We start from the raw sequence: 14,589 nt of genomic DNA, 5'->3' as shown, positions 1-14,589 counted from the left end.
TTGGATGGAGCTATAAATGATGAGATAATGTATGGATATGATCAGGTTATGCTGGTGAGCTGAAGGACCAGGAAATGTGACCTGGTGCAGTTTTGTTTAGCAAAAGAGATGTAGGCTGATTCTGTGTTCCATGGTCCTGTGTTAGAACAAATTTCTCCAGAGCTTGCATTTGATCTCTAACATTAAGCTTTTCTCCTTCATCTTCCTCTGAATAATTTATACAAGGCAACTGGCAGTGGAATGGTATCATCAAGGTTTTATCCTGGCAGGACATTTTCTTCCTGCCCCTTCCATCAACTCTTGACATTGTTAAAATGAAGAGCTTCTTAGTTTCAAAATTTATAAGACAGAAATTAAGTTAGAGACACATTTTTTTTTTCTAGGAGTAAGCAATAAGGAAGACTGCAGTATAATAAATGTGGCCCTGAAGAACATATTTCACTGTAAAATGACACATAGTGCAGGATGCCTAGATGCTGGCATCTAGTGCTATCTGAGATGCCCTATGGTATCCCACCTGGTTTCCATCTGCTGCCTAGGATGAAAGAGGTGCCTTGCAGATACTTTGCCATATCTGAGAGTCTAATGATAATGTCTCAGATACCTTAGAGAGTCTAAAATAGCATTCAGGACCTATGTTTTGGCCAGTTGAATTAAGCTTCTTTTTCAGATGAATTTCTCTCTAGGCTCCACACTGACCGTACTAATCCAGTCTCCATTGTCTGTAACGGAAACTTCGACAGCTTTTCACATCTGCCCTTGGAAATCGATATTTAGGCAACTTGTATAGACAAAAATAATTTGATTGGAATGTTACTGAAATAAGATGAATGGCGGAGACATTAGGATGAAGTAGAAAGAAAAGGCTCCAGGCAGTAGGCATATATAGTGCATTTAGAAAGCTTACGGGTGAAAGGGTAAGCTTTAAGGGCGAAAGACGAGGATATATTTGGAGAGGAAGGCATAACAAAGTATATGGCAGTTTTCTTAAATATGTTGATTCTGTGAGAAGGAATGCACTCACTGAAAATAAAGGCTGATTTAAAATAAAGGTCCAAAGTAAAGGCATTTACTCTGTGTTGTCTTTCATATTTCTGACTGCATAAAGGGACCTTAAAGCAGGTATGATACCCCAACTTATTGCAGCAATATAAAAGGACTTTATTGTAAATAAGAATTCAAGACTAGCTAAGCAACTGACACTACTCTTTCAAGAGCAGTCAGCTGAGAAAGAAAAAAATCCTCAAGGTCTTCCTAGCAGCTGTTAATAAAAGCTTTGCGTAAGATATGAGATTTGCACTGTACATTGTATGAGCTTGTTCAATGCCATCAGTAATAAACAATTTGTAGAATGATTTCTGCATGTCATCTCTATTCTCTGTAGTATCATGGAGCATCATGCAGATGTCCATTATTGTCTCTTCATAGTCTATCACTGTCATCTCAGTCAATATCTAGAGTTCAACTTTTGTCTGTGATCAAAGTGGGATTTAATCCCATGTGTGTATGATGCAGTAAACCTGAGGAAATAGACTTTTGTTAATATATATATATATATATATACATATGTATATAGGTAGCTTAAAAATTGGAGATACCTAAGCAAAATTCTTACATTAAGAGTTATTTTATTTAAGTTAAACTAATGAGAATAATATAGTTCATTTTGTTCCAAAGAGTTTCAAAACCAGCTATATTGCTTTGGCTTTATGGTTGAGCTGTAAAGAGCTGCATTTTGTCATCAGATGTGTTTACCATCACAATTCACTTACAGCACAGCATTTGGCCCCAGAGTGTACAGTGCATAGCTGTATCTATTTGACTACAAAATGTGTTGTGATCAGGACACGTCTGTGACTGGAAAAGCAGTTTGTACAGAAACAGAGGCTAAAAAAGGACTGACACTTTAACAGCATATGACAGACTTCTGATAGCTTCTCTATTACAGACAATCCACAGCTATTACAAACCTTTCTGCTGTGATAACCTGGATCCACTGAACATTTTCTGCTAGCTACATTAAGTACCAATATATTCATTTCAGATCTTCTGATTCTAACTTTTTTCATGCTGTCTTTATTAGTGTAACTCCATTTCTCTACAGCTATTCCTGGATCACATCAAAGGAAATGGGAGGAGAAGCAAACACTTGACTCCTCACTTTTAATCCTCTATTTTAGTTCAAAATAGTTTTTTCCAAGTCTTAAACCATGATTCTCAGTGTATAAAGAAGTGAGGTATAGCTTGGATGAAGGCTTATTCTTGATATACTTCAAAAAACACAAGAATCTGTGATCTGAGAAACTTGAGGGAGGGAGGTTAGAGGCAAGCAACCTGGAAAGATTTGTGTTTGATTGCTTCTTATATAGGAAACATTATTGACAGAAACTAGTACAGGGATAAATAAATGCACAGGCAGGGTAGAAGGAAGCCTGCAGAGCATGACTCTTTCTTCCTGTCAGGGATATCTCAAATAAAATAAATTCTCAATGAGCTATCATGCAGATAAAAATTAAGTGAGATCAGAGGAATTTTTGCGTAGAACTGCAGCCATGCAGGAGTCAAACACTTTGAAAAGTCAAGTTGATTTTCTCAGAGTTTATGCTGTCCTTTTGGCTACTGCTCGTACATTGTCTGTCCACGATGGAATCTGAGGCCATAACTTTACTCTGTAGTACTAACAAAATATTATTGCTACTAATAAGCAATAGTACTTTAGTGATAAGATACTACATCTGACTGGGATAAATAACACCACAGTGTGAGTAAGGAAACTGTACAGCCCCATTAGTATCACCGCATTATACGTTCAGCAGCATCCTTCTTGTTAATAGGGGACTAATAGACCTACCTACATTCCTAGCTCTCCCAGTAAGTTTTACTTCACAACAGATACTCCAAAGAATATCTTACCATTAAATTACTTAGAGAAGAGAATGCAAAACAAGTATTTGTTTAGCTAATAGTTTAAAGAGGCAAAACATGCTGTTTTTAGCAACCACACCCGGCAGGAGAAAATCCAAGAATAATTCACCAGACATGCCCAGTGCTGTCTGAAATTGAAATGTATTGCTGCTTTGTTCAGAAGAGGCAAAGAAACACTCAAAGTTTGGGGAATGTCTTTTTGAATATCACCAAAATGCTGTGCAAAGAGATTTTTAGGACCTGCTTACTAATGAGTGTTTTGTTTTGAAATGATAGCAGCTGGGATTTCTTCTGAGGAAAGAACATTTCCCTGCTTCCACCTGGAAGCTGTATCAGCAAAGCTGTGTGGCAGTATGGCAGGGACTCCTGACTTAGAAGAAGCAGGGAGCAGAGCTTATCAGCTAAAATCATTATGCAGCCCCATCTGTTATATCTCATTATGGAGATTACAGGGAATTTTATTTTGTTTGTTGTTATCTGTAAAGAATCATTAAAGGTGGCATATTTAAAGGCAACGCAGTATACACTAGAGCACCAATATATATATGTATGTTCTTAGCTCATTGAAGACCACCATTTTGTATTTCTCTTACAGATATTATTTATAGAAGAACATGGCTGACAGAATAAGTGCTGAAAAGCTTAACTGTTAGGTGTTCTCCTGCTCTGTGATGTATAGCTTCCAATATCTCACATGTACAAAGAAAAGTGGAAGCAAATAACCCACAGAAAGCAAATGGTGTGAAAATTTACTAGGATAAGTGAGTGTTAGTGTTTAAAATTCTTCTAGGGTTTAATATTCAAAGCAGAAAAAAAAGAAAAAAAGAAAACAAAAAGGAAACAAACCTCCTTAAAAAAAAAAGTCTACAGGTAGCAGGTAGTGGTTAGAGAACTCAAGGGGGAAGTCGAGAGACCAATGCGTATTTTGACTGGACATTCTGGATAGCTGAGAAGTAGAATATGAACTGACATCTTTCATAAATGAAAGGAAGAGTTGTTAAGTGCAGGTGTTCTGGGTTGCATTACTCTCAGTAACTCCCTTTGAAATTGTTCTGTTTTGTGTAATTAATCGATCCCTGGAGCAGGGTCTTGAGTCTGATTCTTTTGCCCTGGTGCTCTAGCCAAGAGCCTAGAAAGTCAAGCTGTCTTTCTGGCTCCATCAGTAATTAATGAAATGATGAGAAAGAATTTCAAAACCAAAGATTCAGAATAATTCTCTCAGGAAAAAATTGTTGGACAATTACAGACTTATCCTATATGCTTGGTGAACTCTGCTTTGAAACTATCAAGGAGAGAAGGAAGAAGATCCCATCTACCAGGTCAGTGCTCTGGTAAATGGACATGGATGTCCTCCTGGAATGTCAGCCATGGTGATCTGTAGCAAGTTTAATCTGAGGAATACTTTAAAATCCAATTAACCAGGCTTCATATGAGAATAAGGTAGGAGGAAGGCCTTCTTTAAGAGATAAAGATTAATTGTTTCCGTGCAGAAACAGGTGCACAGGATGGCTTGGGAGAAGTTGCATTTGGAGGATTACATTGAGGCATAAATGTTGAAAGTGTATGGTTTGTGTTAGGTGTATTTCTAAAAGTATTTTTTTAATCTTTTCAGACAAATCCTGATTGTTCTACAGTTGAATTCTGCTAACTTCTAAAAGCAGGCCCTACTGGAGAATCCTCTAATAGCATCCAACTCAACCAGAGCTTTGAGGGATTTGCCGTTCTCTTTAAATGAACACACCAAAAATACCAAGAGAGCTTTGAATTGCTAGATCATGATTTATGACTTTTTAAGGAGAGAAAATCAAAGTGGGACAAACTAAAATAAAAAAGTTTGAAAATAAATCTCTCTCCTGCCTGCTATGTCCTTGAAAGATGTATCTATTTTTCCAGTCTTACTTTCAGTCCAGCATTTTTTGGAGGCTTCCCGAGCTGCAACAAATTCCACACAGTCCCTCTGTGCCCTCTGGAAAACTCCTGAGGTCTAACTATGGTCACTCCCAGGTCTTTGCAGTATTTTTTGGCAAAGCTGCCTATTCAGTCTATGCAGTCTATTCAGCCTATTTCACCCCCCCCAACCCCCAACCCATACTGAACACCATAAATTATTTGTTCCCTTTGCAGGGCAGAGATCCAAATCCTTGTTCAGCAAGGATACCCCTGACTCTGCAAAGGCTGGCAATCTGTTCCCTGTTTTTCTCAGGTTCTCTGCCTCCTTGCCTCATGCTCTAAAAGATTTTCCAAGCAGATGCCCAGATTCTTCCCACTTAATAAAAATGCCTACTCAGCAGAGAGAGGTTTCCAAAGACATCTTCACATCTTATGTGGTATGAAACATCTTGAATTGCCTTTTCCTTCCCAACGACTACAGACACAGGTAACTGCTCTTTTTAGCCTAAGTACTGCAGTGCTGTGCCTAACATTAGATGAGATGAATTAGATCCTATTACTTAAATATTCTATAAAGATGTTGCAGCATGAACATTAGTTACCTTCTGCACCACATCAGCTACCTGTTTTTAAATCAGCCATTTTCAGATTTGGCTGAAGGTCTGTGTTCTCCACTCTTACCTACCTATTTATTACCAAACTCCCAAATTATTTCCACTTAAATTCACAGAAGTGTTTGCAGAATAAGTAATTACTAGCTAGACATACCAGGAGCCCAGATAGGACTTATAGGTGAAAAATCATTTGTGATGTGGTAAAAGGCACATCAGGCTCCCTAACTGCTTATATCTTTGCTTATCTTGAGAAAAGAAAAACCTTTACTAGTTCTGATATTTAAGGAGTGACCTTTTTGTATTGGGACAGAGATCAAAGTGAATAACAATCAAAGGGGATGTCAGCCAGAGTTGGCCAAAATATGCCTCCTTTTTCTACTGGAATATTAAAAAAATGAAAACAAACAAATGTCCACCAGTTCTCCAATAAGAGTTTTATCACATTACAACCTCTTTTATTCTTCTTCTCCAAATACGAGGTAGATGGTAGGTAGACAGTAGAGAGGGTCAGAAGAAGACCACCATAGAAGCATCATTCACTGAATAGTAGCACAGTCTTATAGTCACTACCACAGTTTTGTTCAGATTGCACTTCATAGATCTGTAGGATACACAATACTGAGTATGAACAGTTGGTCAAAGTAAAAACTGTAGTGTAGCAGACGGAAGAGGAAATTAGATCAAGTAATATCTGCACAACTATAAAAATGCAGGTTATAGCTTTGTAGGGCTGAGCCAAAAGAATAAGAAGAGGACTCAAAATAGGAAAAAAAAACAGCGTTATGCTGATCCAAAAAGATTATCATTGAGCAGCATATGAAATAGGGTTTGAACCATGACAAAATCTTAGAGGGCACCTTCAGCAGTGCAGGGCTTGTTAAGAGCATGCTGGAGCAGACTGGCCTACCATGAACAGAAGACTATTATCTCCATGAATCTCTGACAAGTCTTCCTGTAGAAAGTAGGCTTCTCTCTCTTTCACTGAAGTGGTTGATTATGCCTCAGTTTGCTTAGGTGGAAGGAAGTTTTGTTTTGGTGGAGTATCTCTCTTGAACAAAATAGGAATGGACAGATGGTCTAGCTGTCTTGAGGACTTATATCACCATTTAAGAATAGCACAGAATGGCTGAGATTCTCACCATCTTTAATGTAGTTACATCAGTGTAACTTAGCATCAGGCTTAGCATTATTCTACTATTTTAGAGGGCAAGCTAAGCCAATTTAGTCCAAGTGCTATATTCTAAAAGAGATTCAGACATTACTGCCCATGAACTCTACGACTTGATGGCTAAGAGCTCTGGGAGCAGAATTCATGAGGCTGAGATAGGTACTGAAACTGAAAACAGTGGGTAATATGGGAGAGAGGATGGTGGCCAGACACCTGGCTGTCTGCCAGGCTTGGGCATGGACCTTGCATCAGATGCAAAAGTGGGATTTAGAGTTTGAACTTCCACAGATACCTGCAAAGTGGTGGCAGCCACTTAGGTGTTATGTAACCTGCTATTCTTACTGTAATGTAAGACCTTCCATTCTAGGCCAGTCTGAGACAGGGGACTTACAGGATTTAAAAGCAAAGTGCTTATTTCAGGGAGGAGTCCTTATCCACCAGGATAAGGATGGGTTGTTCTCTCTCCATCTGTTGAAAGTAGGTCAATGGCAACTAAAATGCAAACTAACATAAGCAATGAGAACTGGCTTTTTTATTCCAGTGAGACAGACAGAATGATGGAGAGGGAAAGAGCAAAGAGAGAAGAGAGACTGTTAAGATTCAGAGAATTTTGTGTTCTGAAGATTAGTTTATGTCTAGCAATGCCTTTGAAGATATGCATCAATAGATTACTAAACAGTAATATGTGTAAAAAATAAAAACCCTGATTTTTTAGCCTGTAGTTTAACTTAGCTTCTCAGCATAAAAGTATAGTTATTAGTAACTGGAGATCTATCCTAACTGTAATGATAATACTTATAAGATCTCACACAGTACTCTCTGCCACCCACAAGTACCATGGACATTAACTCATCTAACACAGTCTAGTGGAAAAACTATATAAAACATTCAGTGGGAAGTATGGAGAATTTCTGCAACGTTTATACTTTTGTTGTTTTTCCTCATAAGTACTTCAAATAAGTTTTCACCACTTAAAGGAAAAAGATCTTTAAAGTCTTAAAGAAATTAAAAGCCTTCAGCAATATTTTTGTCTGGAATGTTTTTTATGAGCTGCTCAGGAAATTGTTTATCCACATGTAGAAGAGAGATCATTTTTATTTTAAGACACAGAATATTCATCACAGCTTGAACAATATTTTCCTGCAAGAAAGCAAGAAGCAGCTTTTTTAATCTTATCAGTCAAGATGCAAGGCAGTGCATATCCAATAGGCAGTTAAAGAGTGGACTAGACTGTGTCCCAAAGGAGTAATTCTGCTTCATGTATGTAAATTGAAATGACAAGATCTTGCAGTATTAAGAAATATTTTTTGCTGAGTCTTCTTGAAAACTCATTATCAAGGTATTATGTTGAAAGACCAGGAAGTGGTAAACTTTGCAGGACAGTTCATTTGCTTTTCATTTAGGATTAGAATCTACCAGGTACAGAAACAGTGAGGTTGGGATGAAGCTACCATCCTCTCGCGACCTATATAAGACAGAGAAGACATTGTAGATCCTGCAATTTAGAAAATAGAATTACATCATCTTCTGCCCCATAATCTTCGGTGCCCTGAACAATACAGGGAAGTACATGAACCTGTGATCCTACACAGTGCCGTGTGTGCCTGTTCTGCTTCTAAAGCTCTAGGATAAATAGTGCTTCAGACATATGTAGGGCTCAGCAGGCAAAAAAGAAAAAAAACAAAAACAGAAACCCAAAAACGGTTCACGCTCTGCTTTGCACATATGCTCAGTAGAGCTGTTCAGCTTTTCAAGAGAACATAACTTAAGAAATGACCTATTATGTCAGTCCAGTTTCCAAGATGTCATCTTGTTTCCAAAAGTGGCAGCTGGAGATACTGTTTAAGAAGAGACCATGAACCTGGACACTACCTGCAAGCATTGCCCTTGCACTCTCCTAGCACCCACAATCTGGGGATTTTAGAGGGTCCATCCATCTCTGCACATTCCTTTCAGAGTCTGACCGTGGGCCATTTTTTCCATGGATTGGCTAATAGCTTTTTGAATGTGCTGAAATTATCAACATCCAAAAACAATTCCAAAGATTTCAAAAGTTCACTACTCTGTATATAAAAAAAAAAATACTCTTTGATCTGTTTTAAAATTATTTCCAAACAGTTTCAATGCTCCCTATTTATAATGGTACTGAATTTTGTGAATGATAGCTCAACACTCGCTTTATCTACAACCTTCTTACTTTGAAGTTGGCCCTGCTTTGAGTAAGAGGTTAGGACAGATGACCTCCAGAGGTCATCTTTCATATAGTTGATTTTACTTACAACATCTGTCTCCAGCCCTCTCCTCACTAAACTGAAGTCTTAGAGTTTTCAGTTTCTCCTCAAAGGCAACTGCTCCATCCCCTTAATCATTTTAGGTGCTCTTTCCTGTAATTTCTCTAACTCCACTGTATCTTTCTTGAGATGCAGAAACCAGAATTGCATGCCATTCTCAAGACATGGGTGCACCCAAGTTTTATATAGCAGCAAGATGATGCTGTTTTGTTCTCAGTATCCTTCCTTCTGATGCTCTTCATTTTATTATCATATTTAGCTGCTGCTGCATAGAGAAACAATGATATCTGAGAACCATCACTGATGACTTTAATACCTCTTTTCCTTGGTTGCAAAGGCTACACTCCCTAAAGCTATGTAACATGTCTTTCTATAGTTCCATAAATTTTTAAATCCAGTTTTTAAATCTTGGCTTTGACTAGTGTCCTTGATAAACAGATTTCCTGTTTGACATAGACAGAGCACTGAGACAGGAGTTTGAGGTATCTAGTAAAGAAAGAAAAAAACACATAAAGCAACACCAGCTCTAGGTCTTCCAAATGATCAATATGAAGTGATAGATTTTCTATGTCACAATAATTGCAATGTTTTGGGACTATAAAACATGCATTTGTCTGATCAAATGTCATACAATCTCTATGGTGCATTTGTTATTATGGTGATTTTGACTGCTTCTACATCTATACAGTTGCTCTGAATTTGTTTTGTAGAGCAGAATTCAATGTCTTTACTATGCTTGTAGAGTGTAGTAATATATTCCAAATCACTGCATTATTCTTTGAACACATAATATATTTTCAGAGATTGCATAAATATGTTTGCTAATTAGTCCATGAATCAGTTTTAATTAAAAATACCTTCTTAAAAGAAAGATGCATTTAGGTCTCCTTTTATCTTGAATGATCTTGATAAACAGATAACATGGGTTCTTCAAACATTCCTGAGTTTAAATAGTTATTTTCAATTAAGATAATCATGACTGTCATATACAGTTGTTGTTACTGGAGAATAATAGACAAAATCAGGTCAGTAGCTCCCATTTTCAGAGGTGTAGTCTGACTCCCAGATACAACCCTTTACATCATTCTGACATCAGACCTAACTCAACCAGCTCATTTGTATTCTCAAGGTCTCTTTTTGAAATTAGTCCTTAATGAAAGTTACATCTGGAGTCAAGAATTCTTCTCAGTAGATTAACTTATTTTAATGAAGTCGCATCCTTTTTTTCTTTTTCTTATTTACCAACAGAAGGTTTCTCTTTCCTGAATGAAAATATGTCTTGCATATTTTCATCTCAAGAGAACTAAAACGTAAAAGAACAGCAAAACACTGGTATGTTTGGAAGAGCAATCTAATACTATTAAGCAAGTGGATAGAAAGGCAAATGCAGCTTCTCCATGGAGAGAGGTGATGGTGAAGGGTTGGACCTCACATGCTGTGGCATGCAGATTCAAAAGTGTGCAGCCGGGTGAGTGCTGATACACATTGCAGAAACAGATTGCTTTTCTAAGCATGAGTCTCACCTGCTGCCAGCTGTTGCTTACTGCTCAAGGTGGTCCTTGTATGACATGTGCCATCATTTTCTAAAAATAATATTCTTTAAAGAAAATAGTGAACATACATCTTATAGCATAATATGTCTTATTACCAAATTTTAGAAATATCCTCACATAGTTATCTGTCTAGAGATTGTAGATAAAGGCTTTAAAATGAAAATTTCTAAAAAATTACTTTTATCTATGGTTCTGTTGTTCTTTCTGTGGTAATTAGTACCTGATCTCTGATATCCTTGCTCTGAAATCATTTCTACTGAATTCAATGTAATTGCATAAAGGACCTCAGCCAGAAATACATGTAATTTTGAATCAAGCCAAGAATAAAACAGTGGTCAGGATGATGATGTGTTGAATTAAAGTTTGTTGTGCAGAAGAATAAGATCAATGACTAGTTTTGCTAAGAATGAGTCTGGTAACTTATTAAGTTGAAAGCAGTGTTACCATTAAGTTTTCCAGCAATTTGCAACTAAAATTTAACTGCATGGTTAAGAGAGAAAAAAAAATAGTTCTAACTGGCCATGCGTCTTCTACACCTGCTATAGAGTGCTTTTCAAGTTGCCTGCACTGGAACTGATTACCCACTGAGAACAGGATGCATTAATGAAGTGAGAGAACACAATTCATTTTAGGAAAAGATGCAGATTAAGAGAAATGTTTTATTTAAAACAGCAATTAAATCTAATTTCATTTCTCCCTTCTATCTCCATATTAATGATAGATTAATTCGTATACCATCTCATTTTAATTACTAAACTGTTTTACTTACTTTATTTTAAATGTTATAAGAATATCTAAAGATTTTATTTGAAATATTTAGATACTATGACAAGGTAATGTAATCATAATCAGCACTGTCTGTGTTGTTCCTCTAATGAAGTATAATTATGATATAAGGAGCTACTTTCATCAGGCTGCAAGGTCCGGCCAATTTTCTTTACACTGTGAGAAACTCAGGATGACTCCATGGAGGCACGACTATCAGTAACATCAGATTATAACCATAGTATTTTAAATTAACACATCAGAAGACAAAGATATTGTCTAAAAATGTTTGCTCTTTATATTCAATTCTTTACCTCTGTCCTGCTTAGAGTGCTCTCACCTTCCTTCTCTTCCCAATGTTAAAAAAGGTTTATCTTTGCAACAACCAGTGAGGAAGATAATGGCTAATGTCTGCATTTTTACAATGAGATAATGAAGATAGCACTTATCTAGCATAATTTTAAGTAGCTAAAATGTCTAAACCTATATCTAAATTAGTCATCTTGGGCTGTCTTTATAGTCAGCGGAAAGAAACAGGCGCTGTGAGGCATGGTTTGTCTGTCCCTTTTCAAATGTCTGCTTTAGGATGAGACAAATTGCATAATTGTTACTGGCTTGGATATATATGCCTACATAACAGACATACCTTTGCTGAGATGAATTGCTGTGAAGAAGCCTGCAAATTGTTTTAGCTAGTTGAACGAATGGCATTTATATTCAATAAAGAGAAACCCAGGTATTCTGAGAGCAATTAATCACCTCTGGAACTGATTATCTAACCAGAGTTGACTTAACTTACTTAGATATTATGAGTTTTAGCCTTTGAAAAGACAAAAACTCCAGTGCATTGGATTCGGGCAGAGAGATGTATTATCTGGCATAGCCCGTATTACTCACCTTACTCTTAATATGAGTTCTGTAGTTTAAATTTCTGATTCTTTATGACAGAAAACAGTATGGGCTTTGTCATTGATGTAGAAGATAATCCCAGTTCCTAAACTTAAAGAGTGAAAGCAAAATCCAAAGTGTTATTTTTCTTGGGTTTGTTTTATTTTTACTGAAGTCTGGTCAGAACATTCAGACTTGAAACTGCTGTACCAAATAACATATGTTCTCACAGCAGAGAATCTCATAGGTTTAGTCAACAGATATTTATATCACAGTAACGATGCATAAGGATACAAATATTTTGCTCAGAAAGCAGAACTAATAGAGTAAGAGGAAGAGTTCTGGAATTTCTCTCTCCTAAGACTAGTACCTTAAAACCTTCAGTCCCACACTGATCGTTAAGTTTACTATTTCTATAGCTACCTTTTTAAAGTTGTTCATCATCACTTTGAGTATGAAAACTTATGCTTTGCAGAGTGAGAGTTTGCAGGAATGGAAGCTTCAGTGCTTTAGCCCAATTTGTGCTCTTGTGGATTTGTCTTATAGTAGTTTAATTTGAAGGTAAATGCTGATATTTTCCTTTAGCAGTTCTTACATATCAACTAATTTCAGAAGCCTTGCTCAGAAAAGCTTTAAACATTGGCTTAAATACATTTGACTATACTAAGCTGCAGGTTGTGCTATGGTATAATTTGAAGTCCTAGTCATCATTTTCTTGTCCCTCCAGATCCTTTGTGGATAAACTCTGTTCTAGCTGACACACTGGGATTTCTTTCCGGGGTGCAAGAAGAGCCCACAGTTTAGACATAGCCATTTTGGAGCTGTTCACATCCTGGCACACTGTTCTTTAAACTTTCATACCCAGTAAGCATTCAGCCTACTTCTTCAAGGTTATTATTTTAGGACAGAACTCTCAGGAGTTCTGATAATCATTATTTTCCAAGAAAAATTCAAAAGGAATGGAACAGCATCCTTGCTAAATGATGTTGTTGATCTCACCTAGAGTGAGATCAGAGCTTGAGTCACTGCACATTTCCTTTCAGCCTCACTAAGCTTTTCTTTGCTCTGCCCACTTGCATCCTGAATGCACCTTATGAGATAATGAACTATTAAGTTTTTTCACAATCAGTTTGGAGAGGGCTTAGACCAAATCAAGCAATGTGATCTGCCAGATGTGCACAGACTCTGCTAAACTTCCTGACTCATCAGCAGTTGCTAATTGATTGATGGACTGTCAGCACTCATATTTTTCATAACACTTTTAAGGAACAATATAATGTGATTATGTCAGTAATGCTATCTATGGGAACTTACTGATGAATGGTTAGGGTTAATGATTTTTCTCTTTTAAGAAGCAGTTTAGCTAGAGTTTACCTGGATAAGCTAGTTGAGCCTGGAATTAGCATTATTTGGCTATTCTTTACAAGAACATGCAGTTCCTATTGAGCCATTCAGATCTCTTGGGTAAAGATGTAACAAAGCATTTCTCTAATATAATCCATTATTTAGCTGAAAAATTAGAATGAAGGAAACAAATTAGTAAAAAGTTATATTCTTTTAAAGTCTTTTCCTTTTTTTACAGAAAAATATTCTAATTAAAATTCATATTATCTACTTAGAGTTTATAAAATAGCATAATTAAAATATGCTAATAAGTGGACTATTTTTAAAGCGCAATGTATTTAAAATGTATATTATGCAATTAGTGGTTTTAATGTGCACTATTTACCCAGTGATATAACTAGGTACAAAGTACTTCAAATAATTACAATCTTTTATAAGAAACATAAATCTTTTACAAGAAACTCTCATGTACCATCTCACTACCACCCATAATTAGCATTGCCTGGATTGTGTGAGAGCAAGCTACTTCCTCAGCCTTGCACGCAAAGGATGAAGTAAGTACTACTAGTGATACCTAGTAGTAACTAGTAATGAAAGTTTCCACACTATTTATTCTATTTAAGTTTTTATAATGTGCTCATCAATATAATATCTAACACTTGATATGCTGATACTCATACTATCCTTCAGGGATCCAACAGCCAATGACAGCTGGTGAAAGTAGCAAAAATTTGAGACTTTAAACACAGAAGGTTTGAGGTTCTATATGTGGGATCAGGCATTAACACTTCAGAGAGAAATTGTGCTATGGACCAGAATTGAGCACAGGTACAGTGTAAATGATGGGCTCCTGCATCTTATGTGCTGCAGCAGGCAGCAAGGCAGGGAAATGAGTAGGCAGGATGGAAGTGGGAAGAGAGGAAAGGAGAAGGGCTGACCAACAACTTAGAGTTGTCATTCAGCCTCTGTCTGATTGGCGTTAGGTTTACAGGAAAATGAAAACTGCCAGAGCTCTGCAGTGCAAACGTAACCTTGGAAAAATCTGCAGAAAGAGCCCAGAGAAAAGGCAAGAAAGTAGCCAGCTGAGGAGAACTGTATTTATTACCTCCAAAAAGGAGGTAGGTTTTACTTTGTTCTGCATAAACCATGAA

The sequence above is a fragment of the Rhea pennata genome, chromosome 3 (assembly GCF_028389875.1).
Source record: "Rhea pennata isolate bPtePen1 chromosome 3, bPtePen1.pri, whole genome shotgun sequence".
In the NCBI taxonomy this organism is placed as follows: domain Eukaryota; kingdom Metazoa; phylum Chordata; class Aves; order Rheiformes; family Rheidae; genus Rhea; species Rhea pennata.
The sequence above is the reverse complement of the archived record's forward strand: the minus strand, read 5'-3'. Positions refer to the sequence as shown.